This window comes from Ochotona curzoniae, unplaced genomic scaffold (assembly GCF_017591425.1).
Source record: "Ochotona curzoniae isolate NIBS_2020 unplaced genomic scaffold, NIBS_Ocur_1.0 scaffold_1852, whole genome shotgun sequence".
In the NCBI taxonomy this organism is placed as follows: domain Eukaryota; kingdom Metazoa; phylum Chordata; class Mammalia; order Lagomorpha; family Ochotonidae; genus Ochotona; species Ochotona curzoniae.
In genome coordinates, this window is record NW_024467087.1 from 57,007,885 (window position 1) to 57,032,589 (window position 24,705).

Genomic DNA, 24,705 nt, shown 5'->3' on the forward strand with positions numbered 1-24,705 from the left:
CATATGGGATCCCAGCATGTGCAAGGTGAGGACTTTAGCTGCTAGGCCACGGCGCCGGGCCCTGGTCAGCTTGTTTCTTACATCTTCCACTGTATCCACTGACTTCTCTATCCTATGTTTCAGGGGTTGAAAGTGCAAAAGCCTGCAGGATCCAGGTGGCCTAACTGTGTAAGTGCTTCTTGTACTCATCTTCTTTCTTTTCTCCTGGAGCAGGTTTCCCCCCCTTGCTCTGTTTACCTTTGAGAGAACCCTTAGAAGTGAGATTTTTGAAAAAATATTAGCAAGAGTACAAATGTAAAGGCAACTGCATCTTCTAAAAGACTAAAAGCAGTGAGTGTTGGGATCGTAGTTAGTTGGAACATGCAGGCATCATCCAAAGGGGAAAGTTATTCACTTTGGCTCTTGTTGTTTATTGCCCAGTGTGGACCTAGGATTGTCAGGATTTCTGGCACCTACAGGGAGCCTGACTGGCTTTAACTTGTAATTGTTTCAGTTACTTTATGGTATAGTATTAAATAATGTGTAAAGGTGCTTCTATAACATCATAATGCCTACCTCTTACTCGTTTTTTCTATTCGTAATGTTATCTTTTTTTCCTACATGCTACAAAACTCTTGTACTGCCTGTTTGAGAAAAGTTGAGGCTTGGCAGTTTATTCTTCTTTGGCTGTCTTTAAAACCAGGCTGTGAATTTGGATATTGGTGTACAAATTAGAATGAAACAAAAGTTAGACTATAGATAAGAAATAGGAAAATACCATACTTGTATCTGTCAAAGGGTAAGCATTCTGTGAAATTTTCATTATAGTTGGAGAATACTTATAAAAGTTTAAAGAAAGATGGAATTTTAAAAAGTTTATTTTGGTGCAAAATTTTGAAATCAGGCTTAGTTTTTCATAATATATATATATTTCTCCTGAACTTTTTGAAGCCATTAAGTTATGTCTGATCCACTGCTTTTTACTATGGATTGAATAACTTTGCAAGACATCAAGCCAGACTTTGTTAAGAGACAGGACTCCTGAACTAGATTCTTCTTGTGGATAGGTTTCTTTTGGTATTTAGATTCAGATAAATATTTAGATATTAAAATGAGTTTACATAAAATACTGAATTTTTTCTTTCTTCCAAACCATCAGAAGACTGGGTGTAAATTTCCACTGAGGCCAGATACTACTAGGCTAGGGAAGTCCTTCTGTTGTATAGCATATTATATGTGTGCTCACTTGTTATACTTTTTTTCTAACATTATTTGCCTAGGCACTTTACCTGCTACTTCCCCCGAATTTAATTAAAGATATGGGTTGGCCAGTCCTTTCAGGACCAGTGAGGGATTTAAGGAAACCTTAAAAACCTCATCAGTTCTCACCCTCTCTGAAACACTGTCTCTTCATTGTAACTAAATTTGTCACTTTTGCTGTAACAGTACCTAGTGTTGGATTTTATTTTTGAGCTACATTTGCGATTTGGCACAGATCTGTGCCAATGCTTCTATTGTGTTTGAACTTCATTTTCCTAACAACATCCTGAATTGCTGAGCTATTTATATCACACAAGAACTGCTTTCATTGGTCAAAGTTTTCATTTTTATGCACTGTGGTGCTGATTTATGTTTGTAATGAGTCTGGTGATATATTTTCATTCTTTGTTTTGCATACCTTTCTGATACATTGCAGAATATTTTACATCCCCAGCTGCATTCCACTAAATCATCCCAAAAGCTTAAATGGTTCCTCAAAATTTTCACAACACTACCTTTGATTACTGTTTTGAATACGTCATTATTCTACAAAGTATTCTATGGACGGCTTTTCAGTTTTTGAAAATATTTATTCTACTTTTCTCACTTATTTATGTATAGTTTCTCTCTCTAGGCCATTTGAACTTATGCATCCCTAGTACTTTTTTCTTTGTTTGAACAAACATTTAATCTGCAGCCTTGGCTGATATTTACCTGATTCTTTGTTCTGCACTTCAAATTTCTGGGATCTCACAATCTCCTTGGTTCAGTCTTCTTTTTTTGGCCAAAGCTTTTCACCTTAGGTCATATTGGAAGCTTATTATGGCTTATTCTTTGCTTGTCCTTTGATTTGGTGCCATATGAATGCGAACATTTTCTATGGTTGTATAGTAGGTGCAAATTTTGTGCAATTCCCTTTTCATTAGAAGAGGCTAAGCGTATGTATGGCAGACACATGACTGATATGACAGCTGTATTATTATGAGGATGCAAGGCTGCATATTTCCTAATATTTGTAACCCCAAGCATCTTGACATGTTACAGCTCTCATTTATAGAATATGCTTACTGTACTCGCCTCTGTATTCTAGATAGCAACAGAAATTAATCTAAATTTGATGCTATGGAGTAGACCAGAAGGTACATAACCCAAATTCATAGTAACAGAAAGCAGTAGACTGGGAGGGACTAGGGGACAGGGAAAATAGGACATTGTATACATTGAAGAGCTTCAATTTTGCAAGATTACAAAATGTTAATATAGATAATACTACTGAAATGGATACTTCAAAAATAGTTTAAGGTGGTTAAAAATAAACAAAGAATATTAAGTAGGCAGTTTCCAAAAGCCAACAGAATATCCTGAGGTATATTAAAAACTTCATCTTCAAAGGAAAGTATGTGACCATCTTGCTTGCAGCATTCCAGTTTCTGTGTATCAGAATCCATGAACCAAAAGTGGGCCATCATTTAGTTTGTGTGCAGCAGGGGGCAAAGAATTGTTGTTTACATTTTTAATGGTTGAAAAAGAAAAAGGATTATAGTGTTTTACATTACAACATGAAAATCTGTAAACAAATTCCAATTTCAATGTCTTGGAAAAAAGTTCAATGGGAGCGCAGTTATGCTCCTTATTTGTGTATGGCTAAGTTGTTCTGCATTAGCTATCTGTTAATGGAGTTAGGAAGGACATTATAACCAGGAAAGCTGAAAATATTTACTGCGGGGCCATTAACTAAAACAGCTGGTAGGTTAATTTCTTACAGCTTTAAATGCCTAATTAGCATCCTTGTTATGTACTTAAGGCCTATTGTCATCTTGATACTATGCAGGACCACAACATAAAAATAACTTTGATAGAAGAGAGTGATTTTGGCACAATTACTACAACAGAAAAATTTCAAGTACCCAAGGAGCAAAATATCAGATAAATGAGGGCTTATGAAATGTGGGCAGGCAGGTTTGGCAAGTGGCCTCACACTAAAGCACCTTTCTATAGCTTCCAATTTTCTGCTTGATTCAGAATTGCCACAGTATAGACCGGGAGTATCTTTAGAAACGAGTATGTCAGACAAGGGGCACAGGTGTTTCGTGCTCTCGATGCAGAAAGGTAACGGGAGTTGATTCAGATGTTCCACTGTGGTCTTATTGCAGTAACTTTGCCACAGTTACTATGGGCTCTACATATTTGAACATGTACTGTGGAAAGGGTGTATCTGTTTGCTACCCTACCTTTAGGAAATAACCAGATAGAAATATTTTACATTCCTTATTGAAGTTACCTTCATGCAATCTAACACTTTATCCTTTTTTTCCATTTATCCTTTTTTTCCATAGGTTTTCTGATCTTAAGAAACCAAACAGCTTTAGTTTATGCCGTCACTGAATGTTTCTTATACAGATACACATCCAACAGTAAGAAAGAAGGGGATTTCTTAGGAATCTGAAGTAAGTGGCATGGGTGTGGATCTGTGGTTGCTCTAGGTATTTAAGCAAATAGAGGGTATGGGTCTTTTGTGTTCTGCGATTGACTTGGCTTTTTGTTTGTTCTTCTGCCTTGTATATGTTTGTTATCATATATGTTTGTCTTAGTTTGGCATGCTCTAACAAATTACCATAGACTGGATGGCTTATAAAAAATAAATTTATTTCTTTGAGTTCTGGAGGCTGGCAAATTCAAGATTAAGGTGCCAGCAGATGTGCAAACCCACTTCCTCATTCCTGGACAGTCCTGTCCTTGCATGACCATAGGGATGAAGGAGTTATCTGGAATCTCTTATGTATCAGCACTAGCAGTCACTTCCCAATGACTGCACCCCAATTGTCAGCCCGTTGGGTATTAGGTGTCTGTAGGAGGACGACTGATTATATCTGTAGGAAAACAATTGATTGAAGAAACTTTGGGAAGCCTAGACAGTGTGGAGCCAGGGCTATTGCAATTCTGCCAGGAAGGCTCCGGGGGTAGTGGAAGTGAAGAGCTAAGAAATTCCTAATCCTCACATTTAGATAATAGATCAAAGAGAGGTACTTCCTCCCCCAGGCAGGGAACTAATAGACCAAGGAAAGGAACCTGCTACATGAAAAGTAGTAGACTCCCTCTTGCTATTGATATGTAAATTCCTCAAAACCTCCTCCCTGTTGCCTGCTTGACCACCACTGTCTTTAAAAAGTCTGATGCTGTAAATAAACTTGCACTATTGCCCGTCAGTCCTCCACCTATGTTATTATCAGCTCTGTGCACCAAGTCCATCGCTGCCGGACAGCGAACTAGTGGCACCTGTGAACAAGGACTTGAAAGCAGAGAGAACTCCACAGAAAGAGGTAAGTGGGAGTAATGGGTCAGAGTCAGTATACAGTGCAGTCTTTTCAGCTCTTTTTTGTTTTTTAATTACTTTTTAGTGAAAAGTGCAGCAAAATTAACTAGGCAGCAGTTGCATTCTTGGTAAGAGGTTATTTGTGAATAAAACCATTGGTCCCTGGGTGACAGGACGCTAGAAACTGAATTTAAGAGTTTTGCTCAGAAATTTGGTGAAAAGGCCTGAAGGATAGAAGATATTCATGTCAGTTTTTGGATTACTTGGGCTTTAATTAAAGCCATTAGTATAATTTTAGAAAGGAACCTGCAAAAAAACTCCTAAGAGGAGATGCTACTGGGATGTGGCAACAAAAAGGAAATGCCTCAGAATAGATGAGAAATAAAGAGGAAGGAAACCTGTGAGAGGTCCCCTAACAGGAGAGGCGACTGTAACATGGCTAAAACAGACAGATGAGGAGAAACTCCCCTCGCAGGAGACAGGCATCATAGTGCAGCTAAAAGAGAAAAGCCGTATCCTACAGATGAGGAAGATAGAAAAGGAAAACTCAGAAAAAGCATCCCCTAATGGGAGATACCACTTTAATATGGCTAGAAAAGGAACTAAAACTTCCCATGTTAAAACAGCAAAATCCTAGGACTTCTCAGAATCTTCCAGTGGGAAAAATGAGGATGGGATAAAAGAACAGTTAAGTGTCAGCCCACCGAGTCTCACCCTTAAATCTTTTTTTTTTTCAAAGAGTTATTTTTAAATTTTTATTGGAAAGGCGGATATACAGAGAAGAGGAGAGACAGAGAGGAAGATCTTCCGTCTGATGATTCACTCCCCAAGTGAGCGCAATGGCCTATGCTATGCTGATCCAAAGCCAGGAACCTCTTCCAGGTCTCCCATGCGGGTGTAGAGTCCCAAAGCTTTGGGCCGTCCTGGACTGCTTTCCTGGGCCACAGGCAGGGAGCTGGGTGGGAAGCAGGGTTGCCGGGATTAGAACCGGTGTCCATACGGGATCCCAGGTGTGCAAGGCAAGGACCTTAACGCGCCACCGCTCACCCTTAAATCTTATCGAGGACATGCCCAAGTGTTTGATATTCCCCAGAGACCTCATGAATTATGATCGCCTTTTCCAATTACACTTAGTCAAGAAAATAATCAACCTACTTAGGAAGATCTAGATTTTAACGCCATCATGGCTTTTGAAAAAGCGTCTGTGTCCTATGGACACAGTTCTTTGTATGTGTAGGAATATTTAAATGGCTGGAGACAGGGAACAAAGTGGATTCCATATGATTTTGAAGTTAATAGCCAAAATAGGGCTTTCTCTCCTCAATATTTACTGTGGAAGATGTAGAAGAGTGGTATGGCTAGGAAAAATTGCAATCCTTAACACGAGCAGGTCGACAACTCCCTGAGGATGCATGGCTGTTTTATGATATGTTGGTTGGAGATGGGCAATGGACTATTACAGCACAGCAAATAGAGCTACCTCAAGCTGCGCTCACCTATATATGAGAGGCAGTGCTGTGGGCCTGGGAAAAGATTAACACCGGGGCTAAATTTGCAGGCAGTTATATATCTAGGGAACTGGAGAAGGTTATGCTGATTTTATAGGATGCTTGACTGACTGCATAGAAAAACAGGTTAGAAGAGAGAGTACTAGAAAACTGCCCAAGCTCCACATGGCAAAGATTTGCAATGTCCTCTATTTAATCAGTTGTTTTCCTACATATCTAGTCAGTTGTCCTTCTACAGGTTTCAACATAGGCATTTAGGAAGTACGCAAAAGTTCAGTCTGTGTTCTTCTTCTGTGTTTGCTTCCTCCTGATTGCCTTTGCCATTGCTCTATCAGCTTCAGCTTTAAGCCAGCTGCATAGTTCTCACAGGTTTTGCTCAAATTTTAGAATAAGAATTTAATTGGCCTCACTTTATTTGTGCCATTGTTTTTTCATGGTTAGATACATCACTGTATGGCACTGTATGACAGGGTCTTGTTAACAGGCATGGATAGAATAGAGTTCTTGTTTTCAAGCCAGAAACAATTTGAGGTGTGGGGCAGAGGAGTAGTAGTAGTAAGCAGGTTACCAAGGTTCAGTAGCATAGGGTGTCCATCAGAATGGAAGATCACCTTTCCACAATGCCTAGCTATTCAGGCTGGGGAAAGCAAGTTTAATGGAGAGAATAGACCAGCCAGGCAGGTTAATTAGGAAAGAGCTGAGAGTTGAGTACATACTCTGTATCCAAACTGGGAACTAAGGGAACAAAGTTCATTTTTTCCTTCTTTTTCATCATTTCTCCTTCCTCTCACTGGGCAGACAATATTGTCCCAGGGTGCCTTTCGGGAGGGTGCAGGCTGGGACCACCTATAAAGCTATTGAAGTATGGGCAGGACTTTGTTGCAAAATATTGAGTTGTTTTCAAGGTATGCATTCCTGGCTGCCAGAGGCTGCTAAGCTTTCTTTTAGGTGCTTTGTTTCCTTAGGCCCCTAACACATACTTACGCTAATTTCTAACTTCCTGTCTGACAGTCCCACCTTCTGTGTTCAGGAAAAGGATTAGCACTGCATATTATGAAAGAACCTGATCACCAAGGCCTGTGTGCTAGTGCCCTAGTTCAAAATAGAGACAGGGTGGTCTTTAGAAGGTAGTATATTCCTTTGCTAGGAACCGGAATGGACAGGTTTAGTCTCGTTAGAATTGCGAGCTAACTCATGCCAGTTGAGTTCTAACTGAAGCAATTTTGTGCCTGCTGGCATAGTAATTGAATACCATGTTTAGCAGTAATAGAAACAAAATCATTCCTTTCAATGTCAGCAGTTGGCACATAATGTGAGAAGAGAAATTATCAAACTGTGCTTTGCTATAGGCCAAATAAAGCTCTTACTGATAGCCTGAGCGTATTCCTTTAATGCTTGTATGTTTGAATCCCAATGGTGTAGCAAGCAGCTTTGCTACATAGCCTGGAGTTTTAAGAATGTTTTGTCATATTCATGAATGATTTTCTTAAACATTTATTTTTATCCTAAAGTCAGGTATACAGAGAGGAGGAGAGACAGAGAAGAAGATCCTCTGTCCGATGATTCACTCCCCAAGTGAACTCAATGGTCAGTGTGGCACCGATCCGAAGCCAGGAGTTTCTTCCAGGTCTCCCACGCGGGTGCAGGGTCCCAAGGCTTTGGGCCATCCTGGACTGCTTTCCCAGGCCACAAGCAGGGAACTGGATGGAAAGTGGAACTACTGGGATTAGAACCGGCGCCTATATGGGATCCCTGCGCTCTCAAGGCGAGGAGGACATTAGCTGTTAGGCCACTGCGCCAGCCCCCGAATGATTTGCATTTCACTCATATACTAACAATTCTAAGGGTCCCATATTTCTGCTGATTACAGTATAAGGAAATCTTCAAAAAGTTTCAAAAAACTACACATGGATTTCAGAAGTTATTTGTACAAAAATAAATTTACCTTTCCAAAAATTATTTTCTGGGGCTGGTTCCATTGCTCAACAGGCTAAACCTCCACCTTCAAACTCCAACATCCCATGTAGGTGCTGTATTGGGTCCCAGCTGTCCTTTTTCCAATCAGGTTCCCTGCTTATAGCCTGAACGCAGCAGAGGACGGTCCAAGGCTTGGGACCCTGCATGCTCCTAGGAGAGCTGGAAGAGACTCCTGTCTCCTTGGTTCCAGATTTGCTCAGCTCCCACCATTGTGGCCATTCGTGCCGTGAACCAGCAGATGGAGTATCTTTCTGTCTCTCCCTTCTGTAGATCTGCCTTGAAATAAAAATTATTTTTTAAAAAAGTATTTTCTTCATTTGAAAGAGAGAGACAACAGAGAAAGATCTCTTATCTGCTGATTCTCTCCCTGTACATTCACAACAGCTGGGGCTGCATCCAATCAGAGCCTGGAGCTGGAGATTCAATCCAGAGCTCCACAGGAGCATGGACCCAACCCCTTTAGTCACTACGTGCTGCTCCCTGCAGTGCACTACATTTCATGCTAACAGAGAACTGGAATTGGGATCAGTTTGGGGACATGAACCTTGAACCCAGTCATTCTAAAAAAATGATGTAGGCATCCCAGATGGCATCTTAACTGCTGTAACAAACACCTGCCCCAACTTTTATGATGTATTTTCTTCATTTAAAAAGCAGTTATAGGGCCCGGTGGCGTTGCCTAGCGGCTAAAGTCCTGGCCTTGAACGCCCCGGGATCCCATATGGGCGCCGGGTCTAATTCTGGCAGCCCCACTTCCCATCCAGCTCCCGGCTTGTGGCCTGGGAAAGCAGTCAAGGACGGCCTAAAGCCTTGGGCCCCTGCACCCATGTGGGAGACCTGGAAGAAGTTCTTGGATCCTGGCTTTGGATCGGCATAGCATCAGCCGTTGCGCTCACTTGGGGAGTGAATCATCGGACGGAAGATCTTCTTCTCTGTCTCTCCTCCTCTCTGTATATCTGACTTTCTAATAAATAAATAAATCTTTAAAAAAAAAGCAGTTATAGAAACATAGGCCACATATATGTCAATTTCTCTCTCTCTCTCTCTCTCTCTCTCTCTCTCACACACACACACACACACACACACACACACACGCACGCACACACATAGATATATCTTCCATCTAATGTCCAAATGGCCATAGCAGCTGTGGCTGGACCAGGCAATAGTTAGGAAGCTGGAACTCTATCCAGTCTCCCATGTGTATGGCAGGGGCCCAAGTACTTCTGTTTCCTTCTCAACCGTATTAGCAGGGAGCTGGAATTGAAAGTGGAACAGCTAGTACTTGAACCTTTGTTCATATGGGATGCCAGCATCACATTCTGCAGATTAGCCTGTAGTGCTATAGTGCTAGCTCCTGCCCCAATCTTCAAAAAAAGTTCTTAAAGAATGTATTTGCAGAATGGTGTTGTGAAATAGCACATAAAATCTTTGCCTTCGATTCCAGCATCCGGTGGGCACCAGTTCAGATCCTGACTGCTCCACTTTGGATCCAACTCCCAGCTAATATGCATGGGAAAGCAATAGAGAGTGGCCCAAGTGTTGACCATCTACATAGGAGATCCTGAAGAAGCTCCTGGTGCTTGGCATTCATTGCCCCAGCTCCAGCCAGTGTGGCCATTTGGGGAATGGACCAGCAGATAGAAGACCCCCCTCTCCCCTTACACACACTCCCCTCTGTATGGCTCTTCCCCGCTACCACTTCTTTTGTATGTCTCTCTCCTCTACCCCTCTCACTTATTTCCTCTCTCCACCCATTCCACCTCTGTACTCTCCCATCTCCTCTTTCTTTTCTCCCACTCCCTTCCTCTCTCCCCCTCTCTCCCTTCTCTATCTCCCCCTCCTCCACTCCCTCCCCTTCTCTCTACTTCATTCTTTCCATCACCTTCTTCCTCTGCCCTCCCCTTCCTCTCTTCTCCTGCTCTTCCCTCCCTATATTTTCTACTCTTTCTCTTCTTTCCTACTCCCTCCCCTCCCTCTTCTGCTATGCTTTTAAGTAAATCAAGCAATCTGTAAAAGCAAAATATAATTCAAAGTCAGACATAGAAAAGGTCTCCCCTCTTCTGGTTCCTTCCCCAAATAGCTGCCATTGCAGATGCTAGGCCAACAAGAAGCCAGGAGCCTAGAACTTGGTCATCATCTACCTCATGGGTGGCAGGGTTCCAAATACTTGAGCTGTCACCTGCTGTCTCCAGGACATTTTAATCAGGAAGTTGGATTGGGAATGAAGCCTAGAGTTGAACTGGGTCATTCATATTTAAATGCTGGCATCCTAAGAGCCCCCTTACTGCTTCACCAAATGCTTACCTCTCACATTATGTTTTAGTTTTATTTTTTCCACAGGTTTGATGTACCTTTTTTGTAACTCATATTTGTCTTTTCCTGTAGGATTGGCCGTGTATAAGACAGCATAGTTGAAATGTCTATTACAGGAGTTAGAAAACTTGTCCTGTAACTTCCTAGCAGCAAACATTTTAGACTTTCAGACCACAAAGTATTTCTTGCAACTATTCGGTTGAGAGAATCAACTGAGCAATTTCAGTGAGGGTTGCAGCTGTATCCCTCAAAATCAGAGGGGCTGATGAGGCATAATAGTTGAAGTTGCTGCTTGTAATACCGGCATCTCATATTTGAGTGCTGGTTCCAGTGCTTTCTATCCCATTAATTATCCAGCTAACTAGAAATGTACCTAGGAAGGTAATGGAAGATGACCCAAGTGTCTTGGTGACTACCATGACCTGGATGGTGTTCCTGGCAGTTGGGAGTGAGTGAACCAGTAGATGAATGCTTCTCTCTATGTCTGCCTTTGCATTTTAAATAAATAAATAAATTTTTAAATTGAACTCTCACAGCAACTATATTTGACCTTTTGGCTGTGGTGGGCCAACTCCTATTCCTACTAGTTGTTTATAATAAATTTCCTTGTTTGTTCTTTTTGAATATAATTTTAGCTACTGTTATCTATTACAGTGCTAACTTGAGTATAAAATTGTGCATCTAACAAATTTTAGGTAAGATAATGGTATTTATTTATAAATTCATTTTGTCAGAATTAATATGTTTGACTTTTCTCCTATAGATGTCTATTCATTTCTGTTTTAATTATAGATCTCTTAATTGTGTTCCTAATAGTTGTAGTTTGTTTTCAATGCTTCATATGCAATTCTTTAGGTGTTTTAAGTCTTATGTAGGCAAAGCAGATTAGGGTTTTTTAAAAATGATTTTTATAATAACTGGTTATTTTCTTAGCTTATTGTAGAATGGAAATTTTTTTTCCTAGTTATACATGTAAAGAGATAACAGATATAAAAATATAGTTAGGCTAAGTCTTGATCACATCAGTCAGCTGAAGTCACTGATACACTTTTAATGTGTAGAATTCTTGATTACTTAACTGGTTTGGTGTTGTTGAGCATTTGTTTTGTCTATGTCACCTGTCCTCATTCTGTATGCATTAAATAATTTTTTCATGAACTTTTAAAATACCTCTTATGAAACCAAGGATTCTGGTTCCATTGATGGGTATATTTCTCATAAAATTAAGAAACTAGGGTTTTGCATCAGAGTTGGCACAGTGAGTTACTCTGTCACCAACAATCCCATAGGAGTGCCAGTTGGAGTCCTGCTTGCTTTACTTCTGATCCCTGATATGTGAGTGAAAAACCAACAGAACATGGCTTCAAGTATTTGAGCCACTGCCATGTATGTGGGAGACCCAGACATGGTTCAGACTCCTGGCTCCAACCTGTTCAGCCTTGGTTGTTTGAGACATTTGGGAAGTGAACCACTAAGTAGAAGATCTGTCTCTCTTTATTTGTAAGTCTGCCTTTCAAATAAGAGGCTCAGTGTTCAGGGTAAATATTGAGGTGCAGCAGTTTAAACTGCCACTTGGATTGCCCATATTCCATGTTGGTGTGCTTATTTGTAGCAGTACCTCCTGCTTCCCATCTAGCTTCTTGCTACTCCATCCTGTAAAAACAACAGATGATCGCTCAAATTATTTGAGCCCCTGCTGTCCTCACAGAAGACCCACAAGGAGTAATAGGCTTCCACCTTGAGTCTTGCTCAACCTGTGCTGTTGGAGGCATTTGGAATCAAACCAGCAGATGAAGGATGAAAATAAGGGAAAATAAGTTGAGAATTTATATTGCAGATTATTTACGTTTCTAGTTGTAATTTACATTTAGTGAATATCCTTGACGTTTATTTTTCCACAGTTTCCTTCTCAAATTTTAGCCATAGCTACGGTGAAATCCCTTAGGATTAATATTAATAGGTTATATTATATATAATAGGTAATATTAATATTAATATTAATAGGTTAATATTCTTTGGAAAAAACCTAACAAATATTTGTTGATAATATGGATAGATTCTAGCACAGGTATGAGGGTCTGTGTACATTTGGACTTATTAAGAAGGGAATATTATAATAAACATCTGTCACTAAATTCCATAGTTTTTGCATTCATTTTTTTCTTCATTATTTCCAGAGAAATAGCCAACCATTTAGAGATGGCAGTATAAGCTTTGCCTTTGTCTTGGGGCGTGTTTGCTAGAGCTTAACTGTATGCATTAGCTATCATATTCCAACTAAGTTTTTTTTTCTTTAAGATTTATTGTACATGAAAGTCAGAATTACAGAGAGAGACAACATCTTCCATGTTACTGGTTCCCTCCCCAATCTGCTAGATCAGAGCTGGAGTAGTCTGAAGATGTGAGTCAGAAGCTCCTTCTGGTTCTTCCATGTGGATATAGGGGCCCCAGGACTTTGATCAGCCTCCGCGTCTCACAGGGCATTCGGAGAGAGCTGACTCAAGGGAAGTATTTGGGATACAAACCGGTGCCCATAAGAAATGGTGGCCCCACAGACTGGAGATTAGCCCATCACATTACTGCACCAGCCCAAAAGCTTTTCATTTTTTTAAAAAATTTATTTTATTTATTCCTAGAGTACAGAAATAGAGACTCAGAGAAATTTTTATGTGCTGGTTTACTCCCCAAATACCAGCTGTGGCTTAGTCAGGCTGAAGCTGGGACCCTGGAACTCCATTTGGGTCCTCCCACAGGGGTGCAGGCATTCAAGCACTGGACCATGTTTAGCCTCTAGGCCACACCGCCGGGCCCGAGCACTGGACCATCTTTTGTTGCCTTTTGCAGCACATTAAAAGGAAGGTTGATGGGAAGTAAAGCTGCTGGGACTTGAATGTGGACTCCTAGGGGATTCCAGAAATGCAAACTGATTTAACTTACTGTGCAAAAATGCTGCCCCCTATTGATAAGTCTTATATACTAATAGAAGTGGCAAGAAATTATAACCAGAAACATCTAATGTTTAGTATTTGATTTTAAATGTGGAAAATGGTTTTAGATTTTGAAGAAAAATTATTGGTTGCTTCTGTGACTGGGAAACAATATTAAAAAGTATGTGTGTTGCGGGGTGACTTAAAAGACGTGGAACTGAGCACTTATTGCATTCACATCTGAGAGTGATGATAGTAACATAATGAGCACTGACTCTGAGGTCAGCTTTCGGGGGAAGGCGAAGTGGAGTGGGCAGGAGCCACTGTGCAGCCCCTCCTTATGCCCTCTCCCTGGCATCAGTGTTTTCCAGTAATCAAAATTTAAGCATGGATATGCTCTGTGTCTGCCAGGGAATCCCATTAGAGAATCAGTGCTCGAAGTTTTATTATTGTGAATTAGACAGGCTGGCACTTTCTGCTTTTCATGTTTTAAACTTCCACATTCCCATATCCATGTTTATTTGTACAGTGTAGGCACAGCAATCTTCTCAGTTAGGAAAAGTTTTTCTGTGAGAATGCATTTGTGTTGAGTTGTGGAGATCCCACATGCTAACCGAGGGCCTGGCAGGAAAGCAGAGCTTCCTAATCATAATTGCATTCAAGCATGCCATGTTTCCTTTTCTGTGCGTATGGGTTGCATTCATAATAATAAACCAAAGTTAGAGTAATTCTGTAATTGATCACAGACCCTGAATAAGGGAAGAGTAGGTGAACGTAATAAGCATGGGCTTAAAAATATAAGGGTACTAAAAACATTTGTGGAAAATTGGAATGAAAAAGATTTATTTTGATGGAAAGACATTTTTTTAAGGATTTATTTATTTTTATTGCAAAGTCAGACATACAGAGAGGAGGAGAGTCAGAGATGAAGATCTTCCGTTCGATAATTCACTCCCCAGGCAAGCGCAATGGTTGGACTGCTCCAATCCGAAACCAGGAGCCTGGAGCTTCCTCCATGTCTCCCACACTGGTGCAGGGTCCCAAGACTCTTGGCCATCCTCGACTGCTTTCCCAGGCCACAGGCTGCAGGCCACGGGCAGGGAGCTAGATGTGAAGCAGGGCCGCTGAGACCAGAACTGGCGCACATATGGGATCCTGGCGCATTCAAGGAGAGGACTCCAGCTGCTAGGCTACTGCCCCAGGCCTGATAGAAAGAATTTTTAAAATCCATGTTTAATTTTTTGATAAATGTTTTTCACAAAGATTTTGAAGACTCCTTGTATGAATGAATTTCAAGGCTTTTTGTGCCAAAATAAACTTCCCATAATACTTTTTCTACAAACTTTGTGAAGTATCATGTATGCTTTCTGTTGTGCTTGGGGCATGTTAATGTATTTTGTTGATAGCCTTATGTTTTTGTCAAAAAGAATGACCTAAACTTATTTTGTAAATCAAATATATTCTTTGAAACACTATTTTTTAAAATATGTAAATTTTTAAAAAGATTTATTTATTTTTATTACAAAGTCAGATATACAGAGAGGAGGAAAGAGAGGAAGATCTTCCATCCGATGATTCACTTCCCAAGTGAGCACAACAGCGTGCTGTGCCGATCCGGGGCCTGGACCCAGGAACTTCTTCCAGGTCTCTCATGTGGGTGCAGGGTCCCAAGAATTTGGGCCGTCCTCCACTGCTTTCCCAGGCCACTAACAGGGAGCTGGGTGGGAAGTGGAGCTGCTGGGATTAGAACCAGCGCCCATATGGAATCCCTGGGCATTTAAGGCAAGGACTTTAGCTGCTAGACCACACCACTGGGCCCGCTCTATTTTTTGTAAAATTTTTGTTCTTGTGCATATAATCTCCTTGATACAATTTATTCGTGAATGTAGAATTACTAAAGTGTACACACCAAATATTTGTACACACCAAAACGTTCATGTTGATTCTTTTGAGATTAGCTTGTAAAAGTGATCATTTTTCTGAAAAGTTTTCTTGAACTTTAAAAAAAAATGGCTGTGAGACACAGAAAGAAAGGTATATATTTTAAGTATTTATTGGAAAGGCAGAGTTGCACACAGAAGGACAGGGCGAAGGCAGGGGCAGATTTTCCATCTGCCATTTGATTACCCAAATGGTGGGGCTAGGGGAAGCTAGGAGCCAGGAACTTCATTTGCATTCCTCACATGGATGCTGGGTCCCAAGTACTTTTCCATGCACATTATTAACAGGGAGGTGAATAAAAAGTAAGGTAACCAGGACTGGAACCCATGCTTCCATGTGGCATGCTGGCATCACAGATGGCAGCTTAGCTTGCTATACCATGAACACAGCTCTTCTGTGAGCTTTTTCATGCACCTTCTTTTGCTTGGTATTTCTCATCTGGCCAGGCATTTCCTTGAAATTATTTGAGACCCTCCCTTGAGTTACACCTTTAGAATAAACTTAGGTCTTGTCCAAAAGGGCTCCTCCTCATTCAGAAAATTCCAGTTGTCTCTGGAGCCCTGTGCCAGGAGCACAAGCCAAAGGCTTGTAACTTTTTCTATTTTGTCTATTAGTAAGATTGTTGTCGGGAGGTCGTGTGTTATGTCAAGTGCTGGGTTATAGTTAAAAAATCTGAAGGGATGGTAAATAGTTAAGGAGATTGGAATTTTGGTTGTGCCACTGGGGATGAGAACGGGGATGCCATCTGTAAATGCAGGTACCTGGAGAAACGCTTTTGTGGCTGTGTGCTCTGCCCTTGTTCTGTCAACACTGTTTCTTTGATCTTTCCTTTGGCTTTCTGTGTGCTTCTCCACCATAGAGCTTCACTGCTGTCTTGTAATTTCTGCTTCCTCGTGCATCTCCAACAAGAGCTTCAATTCTGGCTCTTTCTGTGGCTATTTATTCTTCTGGCTTTCTGAGGAATTGTTGGCCCATCAGCATGACTGGCACCTGTGCTGGGTGGGTGGCATTTGAGAGCAGTAGCTTTGGTGAAATTTCCCTTTGAAGTCTGTGGTGCATAGACTTGGTTGCAGTGGAAAGCCTGTCCTTAAAGAATAATTAAAATGTTTAGAATGTTAAAAATGCTTGTGCTTTTCCTAATATTGAATTTGTAAAGTAAAATATGTGGTTGGTTTTAGAATTATTTTTTCTAAAGAATTCTGAACTGAGACTAAATCCTTTTTGCTGAATAGTTTTTCTCCCCCACCCAGTGTTTTCTTCTTTATTCTTTTCAAGTAAATAAAGGTTTTCTGCCTTTCCTTGTCCCAGTTTGATAACAACATGTTCTATCTGTTATTGACTCAATTATTTTGCTCACTGATTTCTAAATGCATCATTGCACTTCTGTTATACAAGCCATCAAAATTCATAAATGTAATGTCATAGAAAATAAAATATTTTAATTGATTGATATTAATATTGCATAGTAACTTAAATCCAAAGAGAAATGAGAAAATAAGAAAATACTTGTAATCCATACTTGCCAAGTCAGTACTAATCTCCAGTACTACTCCTTAAAAACTGCTCTTGTCAAAAGTGAGCAGTGGTCATGCAAACACAGTTCACCGTGAAAGGCATTGAAACCTGTGAATGAATGTTCAAGATCATTTATAAGAGAAATTAGAATGTTAGTGGGGGAGTTCTCCAAAAATTTATGGAAAATGGAATTAAAGTTATTTTGGTGCAAAATATTTTGAAATCCATATGTACAAGAAGTCTTTAAAAAGTTCGTGAAAAATGTATGCAAAAAGCAGTTTCACTTTACTGAAATCTGCTTTGCATTCTGTTTTCCACCAACTTTGTTACTTTGATATCCTATTACTTATAAAGGGCATTATAAAGATAGTCTTAAAAATTACTTGATTTTATTCTTTGGTCCTGTGAACCTTCTTATGAAATCCTACATAACAGTGACTGTGATGCAAAATGTTGCATAATAACAAAAGATTGGAAACAACTTAGGAGCCCAGCAGTAAGAATGGATAAACTGATAATATATTAACACAGTTGTATCCTGGAACACTGTAAAAATGAATGAGCACCTAGCTTTTGCAATAGCATATTGCAAGGGCATGTTAGGTGAATAAAGCAATGTATATGAAAGGTGATATTTATGTATTATATATGCTTTTATGGATGTATATATATGGAGTGAATTTCCTTCTGTGGAAAATATGTATGAAATATATGCTTGTGTCTAAGAAAAAAGAAACACTAAGATATCAGTGATGACATGTTAAGTCTGTGCAAATATGGCAGATGTATCCAGGTTGAGCAAAAAAAAGTTCTGTATGTAATAGTTTTTGGTAGCAGGTGTGATATGTTATGAAAGTGACTTGATTCCCTTTTATGGTAAAGTATGAATATCTATACACATTTGCTATCTTATCCATTTATTTTCACATTCACATTTCAGTAGCATTTCCAAATCTTGTTTCAGTTTTTGAAATGTGTGAATGTAATAACTACTTCATAATATCTTTTAAAATATTTACCTGCTAGGGTATATTTCTGAGGCACATCTTGTTCATTGGTATGTTAATTATTTTATCACACGGATCTTATTGTTGTCTTGAACTTTGATTTAATATGAGGTATTTCCACTCATGTAATTCTGTTGTTAGCTTTTTAAGAACTTTGTCTAGAGCAAATACTTAATTGTTTCATCAGTATTAGTCATTTAATTAGACACTGAGTATGTTACGTACAGGGTCCTTGGGAGTGAGAAAAAGAGGTTTTTTAGTTCAGACAAAGAGTTTTATTAGTCAAGAGAGAGAGTCTTGACAGCGTTCCCTGGCAGGAGACAGTCCAGGAGCTCTTTCACATGGCAGGCTTTTATAAGTCCTAGGCTATGGGTGGTGGGTTGGAGTGGGGGGATGAGTAAGGCGGGAGTTCCTTGGTTTGCCTATTCTGAAGGAGTACCTGTAGTGCAGGTTACTCATTGTGGGTTGGAGACAAGTTCTGGCTGATGGTTCTTGTAGGCATTGCAGACCTTCCTGAGGAGATGAGGCCAGGATGATCTGTCATGGACTCTCATTCTGCCTCAGGTCATCATCCTGCTCTGCCCGACCCAGTAGAGTTGTGTCTAGATATTTCAGGGATATCAGTAAGCTAGGGAAAGTTTGAAGGGACTTGGACTTGTCCCAAAATTTTGGGACATGGCAACCTGTTGGTTCTGTGAAGTATTTGATAATTTTATGGTGGATGTACGATCATCGTGTATTTGTTGCCACCAAGTAATACTTTTAGCATTTAAAATTCTCAATATCAGAGGTTTCTTTTTTTTTTTTTTGGCCTTTTTTAAAATTGTATTTTTGACAATCTTTACATAGTTGGGTAAAAAATGTTCAAGGGCTCTAGATATTATTTCGATGAAAGCAGCCACAGGTGATTCTTAAATGGCTACCCCAATGTCCCAGTACTATTTATTAAAATTTTCTCTTTCGCTCAAAGTTGCTATATTCTCAAATTTAGTAGTATGACATGGTATAGTTATTTTGGTCTACTTTTTTGTTTAATGATTTTGAAAGTCAGAATTTCAGAGGGAGAGATAGAGATCTTCCATCCACAGGTTCACTCCACAAATGGCTGCAACAGCCAGCGTTGGTCAAAGCTAAAGCCAGGAGCGTCATCCAGGTCTCCCATTTGGGAGGTAGGGGCCCAAGCACTTGAGCTGTCTTGCTGTAATCCCAGTTACATCAACACTGATCAGAGCTGATCAGAAGTGGAGCACCAGGTGTCCATATGGGATCCTGGTATTGCAGATGGCAGCTCCATGTGCTAAGCTACAGTGTTACCCCTTGGGTCTACTTCTGGTCTCACTGATTAATGTCATTAAATGTCTTCTTCTGTGACAGCAGGGAATTATTTAATTGTGTAAGTGTTGTGTCTCTTTCCTTGCTACCTGTCTATATTTCGATTTGTATGCTAGCTCATATACTCTACATTTTTTGGTTGTAATGTATTTTAATGATTTTTGAGTCGATGACTGTTCATTTTATGGCTCTTGAGTGTCCTGCTACAACAATGTCCTAAAGTGTTCTCCATCTTGAATGTTTTTGTGTGTTATCTTTTGTGTAAAGTCTACATGGTTCTTGGTTTCTCTCTGCATTTAATATACATGTGTTTCAAAAAGTTCATGGAAAATAGGATGAAAAGTTATTTTTGAAACTATTTGAAAGACACAGAGATAGAAAGCTCCTACTAAATAGTTCACTCTCCAAATATCCATAGTGGCCGTGGTTAGGCTCTTGCTGAAGCCCAGAGTCATGGGTGTAAATTGCAGGAATGCAATTAGTTGAACTACCGCCACTGCCTACCAGGGGCTGCATCAACAGGAAGCTGGAGTTGGAAATCATACCTAGGTACTGTGATTGGGATTGGCTATTTGGACCAGTAGGCCAAAAATACCTAGTCCTTTATTTGGATGCAAAAGATTTTGAAATCTATTTATAGTTTCCTCATATTACAGATTACCATGAACTTTTTGAAGGACCTTTGTATTCATGCATTTCAATATATTTTCATTTCAAAGTAAACTTTTAATTCTAATTCCATAAAATTTTTAAACTTTTTATTTTTCTTTTTGAGAGGTAGAGAAAAAAAGAGAATTTGCAGATTACCTTCCCTAAATGCCTACAACAGACAATCTCGATCATAAATATGGGTGGCAGAGTTACACATTAGCAGAAAACTTTCAGGTATGAATTGACTGCTAGGCCAAATACCTGCTGGTGAACTTTGTGAAGCTCATTGCTATTTGTTCTTTTCGCCAGCTCCTGTTAAGGTATCACATTTTGTCCATACAAGTATTTATTTTTGTTAAGAAGAAAATATATATGTATATATATACGCTAAAATGAATACTTAGGTAAACTTTGGTCAGAATGCATGTAATAAAGTGATAGTAGATGTGTATCATAAATGGGATAATATCTTATATCTCATTGTTGCACGCCTATTGCTATTCTTGGCTTATGTTTGTAATTGGGCTGTAAGTAAATTTTATGGTATGTGTCATGACTGCCATATTGGTAAAGGCATTACATAATAATTTCTTTAACAGTTTCTTACTAATTAGCCGTTATTTTGTCTTCACAAAGAATACGTCAATGGAATTTGATCTATGCACTGCTCTGTGTGATTCTCTACAATTTCCCCATGATGACATCCTTCATTAGGTTGGGGAAAATATGCATAGCTTTCATTAGTAATTTCCTGCATAACCCCGCCAAAAATATTTTAATTTATATTGCAGGGTTCTTCAACAATATTGAAGATTCTAGATTAATTTAATTTTTAGCACTACAACACAAAACAGATTCTACCAAATTTTGCTGGAATATCTCATAATGTATACTAATGAATTTAATTCAAATTGCTTTATTGAATTTATTGTTAGTCTAACTTTATTGAATTTATTGTTAGACTACAGAGTTTGTTTTATAGTTTCTGTTTGTAATATTTTTTAAATAGTCTCTTTGTTTTAGAACAGTTTTCCATTCCCAGAATATTTACAAAGATGATATATTAAGTTCTGCTCCAATTCTGTTTTCTGTAAAAATGCCACATATTGATGTGTTGTATTTGTCATATTCTAACTCTCCCCATTCCTGGCATTTCTGGTAATTATTCTTTTAAATCTGATTTATTTCACTTAGCATAATGTTTTCAAGGTTCTTCCTTCTTTTTGGCTTAACTGAATGTTTATACCATATTTTGTTCATTCATTTTGCATGCCACATTTCGTTTATAAACCACTCATTAGTATATATTTGTTTATGTATATATGTTCTATGTGTCTGGTTTTATGGATAGTACTTTTCTAGACATGTATGTAATGCTTTTGTTAATTGTACATTTTGATAGCTAGTGAAATATACAACAGAATTATTTAACCTTTGTAGTAAAAGTGAAATATTAACGATAACTTCACCTTAAGACATAAACTCCACTGAATTATGAGAAGGCCATATCAGTGTTCAATTAGTGTTCAAATAGGCTCTCCAGAAATTAATAAAAATGTTTTCTTATTCTAGGTAGTGATATAATAAGCATCACTTCTTACTCTCTTTCTCCATTATTAAAATTAAACATTGACACCAAGTAAAATACTTTTATGATTGAAAATACTTTTTAAAGTTATTGTTGATGTTGGCCAATGCTCTTTGTAAAATTGATGGCCATTCTATGAACATCTATACATTTTCTTACCTTTTTTTTCTTTTCCTTTTTCTTATATATTCCCTAAAGGCTTTTTATAGAAGTCTTCCCAGTCTGTACCACTCAGGGTTTTAAGGAACAGTATGTATAAAATCACCAAAGAAGCTGTAGTTATTCAAAATTTGGAAAGAAACTACAGAACAACTAATATAGGAACATGCAGAAACACTTGAAGTATCTCTCTCTAGTGGGTATATTGATGCTTGTAAGTAGCTCTTTTTTTTTTTTCTTTTAAAGATTTTATTTTATTTTTATTGGAAAGGCGGATATTACTGAGAGGAGAGACAGAGAGCAAGATCTTCCGTCCGATGATTCACTCCCCAAATGAGCGCAATGGCCGATGATGCTATGCATAGTGCCGATCCCAAGCCAGGAGCCTCTTCCAGGTCTCTTCTGGGTCTCCCACGCGGGTGCAGGGTCCCAAAGCTTTGGGCCGTCCTCGACTGCTTTCCTGGGCCACAGGCAGGGAGCTGGAAGGGAAGCGGGGCCACCGGGATTAGAACTGGCGTCCATGTGGGATCCTGGGGATGTGAGGCGAGGACCTTAACCATTGCGCCATTGCGCCGGGCCCGTAAGTAGGTCTTAATGAGGTATACTTTATTTATAGGAAAATAAATGGTTGTTTGAACCATCATTTTGTAACATTTCATTTTTAAACATCAAGATTTTTTTATAAATACAATTTGTAAGGAAAACTGTGCGCTGTTTGTATAATACATGAAATTGTCAGTAATTTCATGTATTATAAAATGAATTTGTTGGAGACCTGATGTTTTGTTGTTAACTTGTTTTATATCTCTCAGCTGCTATGAACATAGCCAAGTAAATCAGATCCATGTTTAAGAAGTAATTCTTAATCTTATGTCTATACATCTCTTCATACTTATTCTCCCCTCTGCCCTACATGAGCCTCCTTCTGTCTTCCACCATTCATTATTTTATATTTCAGAGCTATCCTGGGATACTCTGTTTTTCTTTCCCTTGTTTATATTGATGACTTTAAGCAATATGCCATGTGTTTAATCTGCTGTTTTTCAGCATTTCTCTACCAAATACTGGTGCATTTCTTCTTACTTAAATACCAATTATCTATTTGTCCTGTTCCAGACAGTAGTTGCTTTTCTGAATTTTTTATAGTCTTTTGATAATAATAGTTAAAATTAGCTGAGCATACATTTTTAAATTATATTTTTGGGGTAAAAAGATACAAGGGCTATAGGAAAGTGGGTAAGACTATTATTTCCCTATTGTTTCCTTCATATATCTGAGGGAGAAGCCCCAGTAAGTCTTCCACCCACCCCAGGTCCCGGATGTGGGGAATCCTCTGAGGTTCTTGCTCAAGTGGTTTTGATAGTTCAGCAGTTATGAATCGCTGCCAGTCTCGCCACTCCAGGCACTATGAGGTCCTTGAAGAATCCACTGGTTGACATAGTCCATCTTAGAGTCTCCATTTGTCCAGTATTTTGCTGCCAACATATAGCTGCGGTGGTTGGTTGACTTGTTCTATCTTCTGTCTTTTCTTGGTTAGGGGGTCTGAGTCCGCCATTTCGATTGGGGGGATCCCCAAAGAAACTTTGAGGTGTTCCCAGACCAGATTCCTATATATACTAGCAAGTACAGGGCCCGGCACAGTTCATCACCCCGATCAGCTGGGGATTGCAATTGTTGGGTTGGTTCGGTTTTCAGCCCCGACTTCCACTGGAACCAATAGGTGTTGCAGTTCAGCCTGGTTCTGCCCAGCACATACTAGCCCTCACATAAACCAGTGGGAGCTGCAGCCTAGTTGGAGCGACCCACACTAACCCCCACCAGGCCCACCCCCTACCCTGGTTTGCCAGTATGTGCAGCAGACTAGTCCAGTCTGCCCCATATGAGCATACATTGTTACATTCTTGTGTGTGGAATTGAACTCAATTTTGTGCTCAGAAAATAAATTCATTTTTTTCACCTTGGATAATTGATTCTCAGTAACTGAATATTCATTGTGCTCAGTAACAGGTTCTCAAAATGTCAGAGTGAGGGTGTTTTATTTTGTTTAAGAATAATTTTTTTTTATCTGAAGGCTTTATTTGAAAGGCATGGTGAAAGAGATAAATAAGAAAGAGTCCATGCACTGATTCACTCCCAAAGCCTACGATAACAAGCTCGGACAGAGTGAAGCAAGGAGCTAGGGACTTCATCTGGGTGTCCTCCTACAGGTGTGGCGGTGACACACAGCACATTAGCCGGATGGGGAGTCGCTGTGACTCAAACCAGGCACAGCTTCCTGGGATGCTCAAATGCCAGTGCTCGAAGCAGTGATTTAACTCTGCATTTCTAGTGAGGTCTTTTTCAATAATCATTGGTGACTGTACTAATGTTAACATTGGGAAAGGAGATAGGAGTTAGAAAATTTTATAGCACAGGTATGCTAGGAAAAGCTGGAATTACACCTCTAATAGGTCACCTGGATTTGACCATTTGAAATTCTTACCCTGCAGAAACAGTGGCCCCAAAGGGATATAGCCACAGCTGGCATTGTGACATATGGGTTAAGTTGCCGTTTGCAGTGCCAGCATCAGTGTGGGTGTCAGTCCCCAGCTTCTGCATCTTAGATCCAGCTCTCTGCTGATGTACCCGGGAAAGCAGTAGAAAATGGCCCAAGGCCTTTGCTCCCTGCACCAATGTGATTGACAGAAATTACGCTCTTAGCCTAGCCCTGGTCAGTGTAAGCTGTTTAGGAAGCAAACCAGCAGATAGAAGGTTACCTCACCCTCTCTAACTCTGCCTTTCAAATAAAAGTACATGCCTCCCAGAATAAATATAAACATAAATATAAATAAAGGCTACTTCTTCCCTCAGCTGGCTGTTTCTTTTTCAAAGTGTCGTGATTTTTAAAAAATAATTTACTTATTTGAAAGGCAGAGGGAGATGTTCTCACATGTGTTGCTTTACTTTGAATGATTTGAGCAGCCAGAGCTGGACCAGACAGAAGCCAGGAGCATGTAACTATGCTTATCTCCCACATGAGTGGCAGAGACCCAAGCACTTTGGCCATCATCTGTTGTCTTCTCAGGCATATTAATGGGACCTCGATTCAAAGAGGAACTTGAACTCCACTTTCAATCCAGGTCCCTAATTATGGCAAGTGATGGTTTTAGCTGCTGGGCCAGAACATGATTCCCTGGCATCCATACCAAGGTTTTTATTTTAAAAATTTCAAAAAGATTTATTTTTATTGCAA

General features: G+C 39.5%; 1 long non-coding RNA gene across 1 annotated transcript; it reads left to right on the forward strand.

Moving 5' to 3' along the window:
- Nucleotides 1-24,705, forward strand: LOC121169235. Its single transcript, XR_005885829.1, has 3 exons — nucleotides 1-168; nucleotides 3,576-4,559; nucleotides 24,689-24,705. It is a non-coding gene; the product is annotated as an uncharacterized LOC121169235 (long non-coding RNA).